This window comes from Sciurus vulgaris, assembly GCF_902686455.1.
Source record: "Sciurus vulgaris genome assembly, chromosome: 10".
Lineage (NCBI taxonomy): Eukaryota > Metazoa > Chordata > Mammalia > Rodentia > Sciuridae > Sciurus > Sciurus vulgaris.
This window is the reverse complement of record NC_136470.1, coordinates 89,259,203-89,269,053: the sequence shown is the minus strand read 5'-3', so window position 1 is coordinate 89,269,053 and position 9,851 is coordinate 89,259,203. Positions and strand designations below refer to the sequence as shown.

At 41.8% G+C, this 9,851-nt stretch overlaps 1 pseudogene across 1 annotated transcript; it reads left to right on the top strand.

Moving 5' to 3' along the window:
- Positions 1–714: 714 nt before the first annotated feature.
- Positions 715–9,487, top strand: LOC306637661 (5-hydroxytryptamine receptor 3C-like; annotated as a pseudogene). Its single transcript has 7 exons — positions 715–733; positions 4,905–5,035; positions 5,407–5,543; positions 8,040–8,317; positions 8,501–8,716; positions 8,846–8,970; positions 9,482–9,487. The product of its transcript is annotated as a 5-hydroxytryptamine receptor 3C-like (transcript).
- The last annotated feature ends 364 nt before the right edge of the window (positions 9,488–9,851 follow it).

The following is a 9,851-nucleotide window of genomic DNA, read 5'->3' as shown; positions in this document are numbered from 1 at the left end:
CCCTACGGATTCTAAAGTAGAAGGTATCTGATGCTCATGCCAAAAAATATACCTATGTGATTTTTAAATTTTTTATTTGGTTGTGATGAGAACACTTAACATGAGATCCACCCTCTGGACAATACAGTATTGTCAACAATAAGGACAATGTTTTAGAGCAGATCTCTAGAATGCTTTTTGTGGCATCACTGAAATTTTATACTCATTGAAAAGCAATTCCTCCCTTCCCCTTCCTTGCAGCCCCTGGCTACCAGCATTCTCTCCTCTATCTATATGAGTTTGATTTATTTTAGATATCTCATATAAATGGGATCATGCTATGACTGGCTAATTTTACTTATCATGTCTTCCAGGTTTAACCTTGCTGTCCTAAATGGCAGATTTCCTTTATTATTTTTAAGACTACCTAAAATCCATTGTGTGTATATAGCACACTTTTTTTATCCATCATCCTTTGACAGGCAATTATTTTGTTCCCATATCTTGGCTATTGTGAACAACACTTCAATGAGCACCAGAGTGTGTATATCTCTTTAAGAATCTGATTTAATTTATATATATATATATAAATATAAATATATATATAAATATATATATACCCAGAAATGGAGTGTATGTGTATATATATATATATATATATACACACACACCCAGAAATAAATAAATATATATATATATATATATATATATATATATATATATATATGGCCAGAAATGGAGTTGCTGGATAACAGTAAGTTGATTTTTAATTTTCTGAGCAACTGCCATACTATTTTCCTTAGTGGTTGCACCATTTTATATTCCCACTGACAGTGCACAAGTGCTCCAAATTCTTTATATCTTTGTTTTTGTTTTGATGACAGCCACCTGAACAGGTGTGAGGTAATATGTCATCATAGTTTAGAGTCCTTTGCCCATTTTAAAATTGGGCTATCTGAGGGCTTTTTGCTATTGATTTATAGGAGTTCCTTCTATATACCGTATATTAATGACTTGTCAGATATACAACTCACAAGTATTTTCTCCCATTCTGTAGGTTGCCTTTGCCTTCTGTCAATGGAATCCATTGAACAACTATGTGATTCTTACAGCTTGTTATAAGCCATAAGCATTGGAAAATCTGGAACTTAGGTGATTTTAAACCCTAACATTTTTTGTTTTATTTGAAAGTAGTCTCTAATTCATCATTTTTTGGTGTTTTTGTTGTTGATGATGATCAGTTAATTATGAGTGTTCAATTCTTTTGGTTAATGACAAAATCTTTATTTTCCTCAAATTTACTGTCTTCTAAAATGTGGTCAGGAAACACAAAGCCAAATTGCACTTTCTCCATTTAATTGGCCTTATTTCCTTTTTCTACACACTCTTATCCAATATTTGTATTGTATGATTCTTTGGAAGATTAAATATAATAAAGTAGGTAAGACTATTCTCACAATGCCTGGCATACAGTGAGGTGCTCAATATATCAGCTGTCACCACCAGAGTGATACTACCTGAGGTTTCCAGAGCTGAAGTCAGGTAGGGTGTAGGCCCTGACTTTGCAGCCTTATTCTCCTGCCTCCGGCATCTTCATCCCGTTACCTGAATCTGCTATTGAGTCCAACCTCTAGATCTAAGTCACTCCAGTTTTCCAGCCAACCTCAATAAGGATAGGAAGTTCAAGGCCAGCCTCAGCAATTTAGCAAGACCCTCAGCAACCTATCTCAAAATAAAATGAAAATAAAATAAAAAGGATGGAGGATGTAACTCAGTGGTAAAGTGTTCCTGGGTTCAATTCCCAGTACCGCCCCCCCCCCCCCCCCCGCAAAAAAAAGCAATCTTCAGGCACCTCTCAAGGAGCTTAAAATTAATCCTCCTTTCGTGCACTCAAGGTCTGGCAACCCAGCCTAACTGGACCCTGCATTTCTCCCTTGGAAGTTCTTCAACTCTGTGCTCAATTCTGTCTGATTGTCGAATCATAGTCATCCCCTTCCCCTGAAGCAGATAACCACCCTGAATGACAGCCCATTTTCCCAGGGGTTTTGTCCCTCCCAAATCTCTGCCTTGTATTCTAGTCCCCAAACCAAAGCTTTTAGGATCTTGTTTGCTGCTATCGCAGTCTTAAGAACTCATTTGCTTCCATCTAATTCCTGGGTGGGCCACTGACATACCTGATCTTCCAAATCTGTCCTCAAGCACACCTTGTGTGAGTAGCTTTAAAGGTTCACTATATACACGACTGCCTGGCTTCCTAGCTTGGGGAAGCATCTAGAGTCTGGCTGACTGCCCCTGTTGCCTCCTCATATGAGCCAGTTCCTTATGCTGCCAAATCCTAACTTGCCTCCTGACTGAACCCTTTCAAGTAACGAAGGAGCTCTATGACTTGAGCAGGTTTTCCAACAACTCCCCTTTGTTCTTCTCTCCCTCCTTTTACCCTACTAGCTAGCTTTCTTCTCTTCCTCCTCTTCTTCCTTTCCCTTCAACCTCTGCCTCAGACTGGCCACGTTCCCAAAGAAGGGAAGAAATTACTTACAGAGCCCGAATGGTGGAGGGACTGCAGAGACGGCAAACCTTAAATGGAGCTCATTGCAGCCCTCTCCTGTACTTTTCTACTTTGGACCTCTAAGTCATTCCTGCCTATCTCAGCACTTTCTATTTAGGGCTGTCATGATCTTCCATTCTGAACAAAGTTTCTTTTGTATTCTAGGTCTGACCCTTCTCCCTTTTGCCAGGAAGAAAATTCCAAGTCTTTCTGAAAGTATAACTAAGATACTTAATATAAAAATGCTCCAATTCAGTCATTTTGTCTGACTGTCTTTTAATGGAGATATGACATAAGACATACGGTTGACAAATGCCAATAATATTGACATTAGATGAGATTATTAGTTATGATAACACATAACATTATTGAACAACAAAAAGATATTAAAAACAGCTTTGCTGTCTTATTTTTATGACTGCTATTATCATGTGAACAATGCACAGCATGAAAACTGCATGGAGAACATTGGTTTGGGGAGAATGAATAAGAAAAGCAGAGAAACTGGAAAGAGGAAATCTAACTAGAGGATATTGGAAAAATATAGACAGCCAAAGATGAGGGTAGGAAACAAGCTTTACAATTTGGTAACTGGAATAATCCCCAATGCCAACAAAGACTATAAAAAACTTTACTATTCATAACCAAATCACTGAACATTGCCACCTTTCCAAATCTGCAGATTCCTTCATCCTGGAAGAACATCATCTTTATTTCCCACACCCACGCTTCTCATGAAGGCAAATTATTTTGTTATTGATCCCATCGCAGAGCTGCCAAGTACTTTTCCCAGTCTTGGATCAACTGTCTGCCCATCTGGAGCCCAGAAAGCATACCTGAGAAAGACACTCTGCTGTGACCTCGCTGGCCACAGCTTGTCACTAGGGAGTGAGCACCAGGAACCAAGATGTGGTCTGAACTCCTTTTAGTTCAAGGGATTGGGGATCCCGGTGAATCCCCAGAGAAGAATCCAGAAGAGGAAAATGGAAGGTGGTGTCTTGCTAGGAGGAATTCCTCCCCTGCCTCATTGTTCAATGTTCTCCTTCAAGATAAGATGAAGCAAGAACAGGAAAAAACAGTGGGTTTCTGCAGGACAGCCAGGATGTTCCTCTAGTACCTGGAGGGCATTTGAATTAATCTGTTAACTATTCCTTCCACCATGTTTGTCTCCTGATTTCCTTTTGATGACAGGAAGACACTTCACTGATGAGTACACATAGCCTTTATTCCTCTTGCAAAGGGATCTACCAAACTGTCCCATTTCCCTACCTCTCCAATTCCTTCTTTTCATTTTCTGATGCCCTATGCACCACTTCCCTGCTTCTTGTCTCTTTTCCCCTTGATGTGGGATCAATGAGAAGAGCTGTTACTGAGTTTTAAACATGTCCTCAGTATCAATGAAAACACAAATATGGAGGGAGGGTGGGAATCCTGTCTGAGGTTAAAGGAGTATATACTTTGCTTCCACAAGGGAATATTTGTTCCCAATTTGGGTACATGGCTTAAACATTATGGAAAGATATGGAGATATAAAGAAGAAGGCAGGGGGAAAGACCACACAAAGATGGTAATGGGGCAAAGATCCTGCTCAGGAAATACCCAGAGGTCTCCTTGGTCATGATCGAGAGCCAATATCTGCACAGGCCTCACTTTGTGATTGGGTATAAGATATATGTTCCATGCTCTCATCTAATGCTCCTGATGCTGGAAATAAACCCATGAGATATCTGAGTACCTAAATCTGAAAAGAGCATAGTAAACATATAGCACAAAGGTTAGCACTAAAGTAAGTTAAGTACTCATTCAGAACACTGACCATGTTTCCCATATCTACTTAGTAAGGGCAGTCTTTTATTTCTCTTATGCTCTGGATAAATCAGTTCTTGTCTTCAGTAGACAGAAGTCCCTGGGAGTTAGGAAGAGAAACACATTAAAGCAGATTTCTAAGTGAGCCAGACTACAAGTTTTATGGCAGTGCTGAGCAGTGCTGCTGCTACGCAGAACCCAGAGGCTTGTGATGCCTACATTAAAGGACTCATTGAAGTGCACTAAGTGGCCATTGCCCTAAGGCCACGTTTGCATATAGATTTGGACAGACTTTGCATGAGAAGGAAATAGTGGGAATGAGAATTGCGTACTCCTGACTCATCTCACCACATTAACTTCCACCATTTGCCTACCAGACCAGACCATCCTCCCCAACCCTGGCAAGAAGGGCATTGGCCCTGGGGACTCTTAGCACAGGAAGGAGGACTCACCTACTTCTCCCTGCTATTTTCTCTGTCTGCAGACCTGGAAACCAAGGCCCTCCCTCACAGGGTCTCTTATCGCTACAGGAAGAGATAACTCTCTCACCATGAATTGCTCAGGCTTTGACCAGCATCGGATGGCTTGGCTGTCTTCCAGGCTATATTTAACCAGAAGGCCTTCCATCCAGCCATCAACCACAGCATCCCCACTCTTGTCAACATTTCTTCACCTGGTCTGCCATCCTGGAAGTGATGGGAAATGGTGCTGCCATCCTTTCCTGAGCTTTTAACAGGGAACAAGGATCCTCTGTCCTATAAACCCAACATTACACTGGTCCAGAATAAATTTTGAACAAGTTCAACAGTTTTCCTGTGCAGTGAAAAGGCATGGAGAACAATGCTGTCAAAAAAAATTTTTTTCAGGAAACATTGTCCTCAAGTCCTGTTTTTTTTCTGTAATGCTCCAGAAAAGCAGTCTGTATGCCAATTAAAATCTGAATTGTCTGTAGACACAATAGGTAAAGAAAAACAGTTCAGTACCTAGAATTATGCCTATCTAATAAATTAGTAAATATTGGGTATGCGCCAAATATTTTCTGCACTAACAATCCCAGATGGAAATTTCTTTATCAGGATGCACAACTGCAGCTGCAGACATCATTCTTGTGGATGGATTTGCTAAAGCAGAAGGTAGAATGACAACTGAGAAAAATGGCCAAGTAGTTGCAGACCAAATATATTGGTACATACCTGGATCCAAGACCTGCCTGGTAAGAAACGTCAAGAGGTACTTTGCTGATGACAAATAAAGAGAAGGAGATACACTGTGACATAAATGGGGCATAAATGGGAGTGGGCATCAGGTTTAAAGAAAAATGGAAAGGGCAGGGAAGGGTATCTGGATAAGCTCACCACCACTCACTTCCATTCCTTGCTCCTCTGGCTGCAGATATGGGACAAACTTTTATCAGTTAGAACCCAGAAGATGTGTTGGTATCAAGAAACTCACTCTCTCAACTGAAAATCTGTGACTCTCAGACATCTTCCTCAAGGAATTGTGCATATCTGAGCTAGGAAAAACCAGCATGAAGCCTCCTCTCAAAGGACAGCCTAGGATTTTTTAGAACACAGGACAACCAAAAGATTCAGACAGGGGCACTGTCTCCATTCATTGGCTCCACAAAACACTATGAGGAGTAAAAGTGACATGAGAGAAATATCCAGAAGAGCACAGCAGAAAAAAACTTGGAAAGGGAGGGAGAACAAAGCTAAGTGAAGCACTCATAGCCACCAACTATCCCTCCCTTTCCCAAACATCATGAATGTGGATCAGACACCTTCAGCTCTTACTACCTATGTCAATGATGAAAGTCAAATAAAGTATAGTCATCCAAAGCCAATGACCAGCATCTGCAACCTGGACATGTTCTTGTGAAGAGCAGAACTCCATGTTTACTTCAGTTCTTTCCTCTAGGAGGGTAAGGTTGACACATTTTGTAACTATTCATGATTCAGGGGAAGATACTTTGTAGGTATGGTTAGGGAAGGTTTTAGACCAGTATTTCTCAATTTGGCTACTACAACTTTTTAATACCAATAATTGTACCTCAGAGATTCCAATTTAACTCTTCCAGGTGGAGCCTTATGATTTGGATCTAAAAAGTATCCCAAAAGCCCGGTGCTAAAGACTTTGTTGCCAGCCTATGTGCTATTAGCCAATGGTACAACCTTTAGGATGTGGGACCTGGTTGGAAGAAGTAGGTCATTAGGGGTATGCCTTTGAAGGGTATGTTCTGATGTTTCTCTCTCTCTCTCTCTCTCTCTCTCTCTCTCTCTCTCTCTCTCTCTCTCTCTCTCTCTCTCTCTCTCTCTCTCTCTCTCTCTCTTTCATTCCTGGTCACCATGATGAGGTAAGCAGTTTTGCTCTACCATGTGTTCCCCACCGTGATGTTCTGCCTCACCACAAACCCACAGCAATTAGGTCTGTGGATTGAAACCTCTCAACTATGGACTGAAAACTTTGAAACCATGAGCCAAAATAAGTCTTTCCCTCTTTAAGGTGATTTTCTCAGGCATTTTGTCACAGCAGTGCAAAACTGAGTAACACATCGAGACTAGGCATCCTAAGTTTTTGTCTCCCCAGGTGATGCTGATGTGTGGGAAGGTTAAGAACTACTATTTTACATCTTTGGCCTTTTGCCAAATGAGGGCCATTTTGCCTTTGCACTGCTAAATACCTATAATTTTTAGCTCAAATCTTTTAACTTTAATAGCTAACAGGCTTAAACTAGCAAGTTACTGTAGCTGAATGCCACTTGGTGTCAAATGACAGATTTAGATAAACTAATAATCATAATGGGTCATGCACATAATTATAAAAATGTTGAGCTATTCAAGTTTGATTCCACTAAAACAACATCACACACCTGGGGAATTGAGAAGGAAAATAGAAATGACTCCGAAAATTCTTGACTCATGTTTGAGTCATATCTAATATTCCCATAATGATCTTGACTCACTCTGAGTTTCAACAACAATAAAAAAAAAAATCAATGCTTCAGTGCACACATGTGAATTGCTGGTCCTGTTGCCCACTACAGAGAAAACAGAGTGCCCTGCTTTAAAAGGACTAAAAGGAAAATTTGTTGAGACAACTCATTTGGGGAAGAATTGAATTTTGTGGGTAGGAGGCTTAGGAATACCTCTGCACTGAGGTGACCAGCCTCCTTTACAGTGGATAGCACAACTACTGGGCATGGACGAAGTATGGGAGAGAACAGACTGTCTTGCAACACTATTTGGACCCAGGGAGAGTGGGAGCTCCTCGTCAGCAATGCCACTCCAGAGACGTCTGTTGTCAGCAACTTGTATGACCAGATCATGTTCCCAGCTTGACCTCTGATCCCAGTTGCTCTGTGATGTTCCACTGGATGTAAAAAGAAGCTCCAGAGGGTGAAGCACCTGTGCCCTACCCTCTACCTAACTGTCCTGAAGCAAGATCCCCAGTTCCTCCTGGGCTCCCATATACTTCAGCTGTCCTGCAGAGGGGAGGAACAGCTAGCTGTTATAAACACGCCTATCAGAAAGGAGCAGTCAGCTATATGATAGCCCCAAGGGCCCTATTTGCCCTTAAAGTTCTAAAATCATTGTGTATTGTCTAATGAAAATTAGACAATAAATTGGAGGCATTTATGTGGAAGGGCACAATTAAACATGCATGTGTTTCCTTAAGAGATTGTCTCATACCCTACTTTGGCGAGGATTAGATAAATAGTCCGATGTACAAGTTGAACCCTCTGACATTAATTTATATGCCACATTCTCCATTCTATCTCCAGGTGTCCATCACATTGCAGGCCCAGGATCTACATGATAAACCCCTGGTGCCCAGTGGCTTTCTGGTGGCCATTGACACCCTCAGTTTCTACTTGCCAGCAGAAAACCAGAATCATGCCCCATTCAAGATGACCCTCTGCTGGGCTACAGCGTCTTCCTGCTCATGATGAATGACTTACTCCCCGTTAGTGGCACCCCCCCCTCATCAGTATGGCCCCTCCCACTTTCCAGAGAAGCAAAGGCAGCAGGGGACAGGAAGGGGCCAGAAGAACAAGCCACTATTCCACTTGGGGAGGGAGGCTTCTGAGGAAACACTGAATTTTGGAAAGAGGCTTAAAGAAAGTTTAGAGATGAATCTACCCAGGTTTAGTATAATTTTCTTTGCCCTCAGATATCTGCTTTGCCCTGTGTCTGTCCCTGATGGTGGCCAGCCTCCTGGAGACCATCTTCATCACTTACCTCCTGCACCTAGTCCCCACCCAGCCCCCACCCATGCCTGGGTGGCTCCACTCCCTGCTGCTGCACTGCACCAGCCCAAGGAGGTGCTGCCCCACTGGACCCCAGCAGGAGAAGAAGGGCCCAGGCCTCAGCCCCACCCACCTGCCTGGTGAGGAAGCCAGCATTGCCCACTTTCCCTTCCCATGCCCCCACTTCTCTGCTCCTGCCTCCTCCTCTGACTCCATTCTTGCCCAAGTGACCTGTACATTCCATGGCTGAGTCTCTGTCCCCCACACAGGGCTGAAGGAGCCAGTAGACTTGGTGGGGAAGGTGCCAGGACCCAGAGAGACAGAGCCAAATGGGTGTCCTGAATCAGCAAGAGCCCAGTGGGAACAGAAGGTCCAGAGCAGCAGTTGGTGGAATGTGGGTGGAGTTGATGATAGTTTACATACTCCACCTGCTGGACACACTGCTCTTCTATCTCTACTTGCTCTTCACGGCCTCCTCCATTGTTATGGTCAATGTGCTCTAGAGTACGGAGGCATACATCCACAGTTTGAACTTCTTCCTTGTCTTAAGACCAGCAGATGTAGGCTTCTGTCCTAACCCTAACCACTTTTCCCAGAGACTTCAATGTCCCTTTCTGTATTCCAAAAACTACAACTCAGCACTACTAATTAGGTTCAGAACAGCCCTGGACAATGTGTTCTGACTTCTCATATGTCGAGGTCCTTATTCCACACACTTTTTTTGTGTGTGTTCCTGAGCTACATCTAACTCCTGACTCCTTATTGATGGAAGTCCAGATCAGTGGGGTCTTTCCTTGATTGATCACCCCAATAAGCACTGGCTTCTTAGTATGTTTGCTATAGGTCCATGAACACTTTTTTTTTTCCATAAACACTTTAAAGCTTTGATATATCACTCTAAACAGGTGTGATATAATTTGTTTTTAAGTATTTTAAGCACCATAAGAATTTTTTTTGAAGATTCAAAAGATTTTATTAACAGCTACTACAAACAGTAAGAGCTCAATTATATTACCAAGTACAAAATGAACACGCAAAAATCAGTAGTTTACATATAGTCAAACAATCTTTTGGAAGATCTAATGGAAAGAAAGATCTCATATATAACAATAAAAGATATATTAATATGTTTGTCAATAAAAATGTGAGACCTATTAAAAATAAAAATTAAGGGGTCTGGGGATATAGCTCAGTTGGCAAAGTGCTTGCCTTGCATGCACAAGGCCCTGGGTTCAATCCCCAGCACCCCAAAAAATAAAAAATAAAATAAAATAA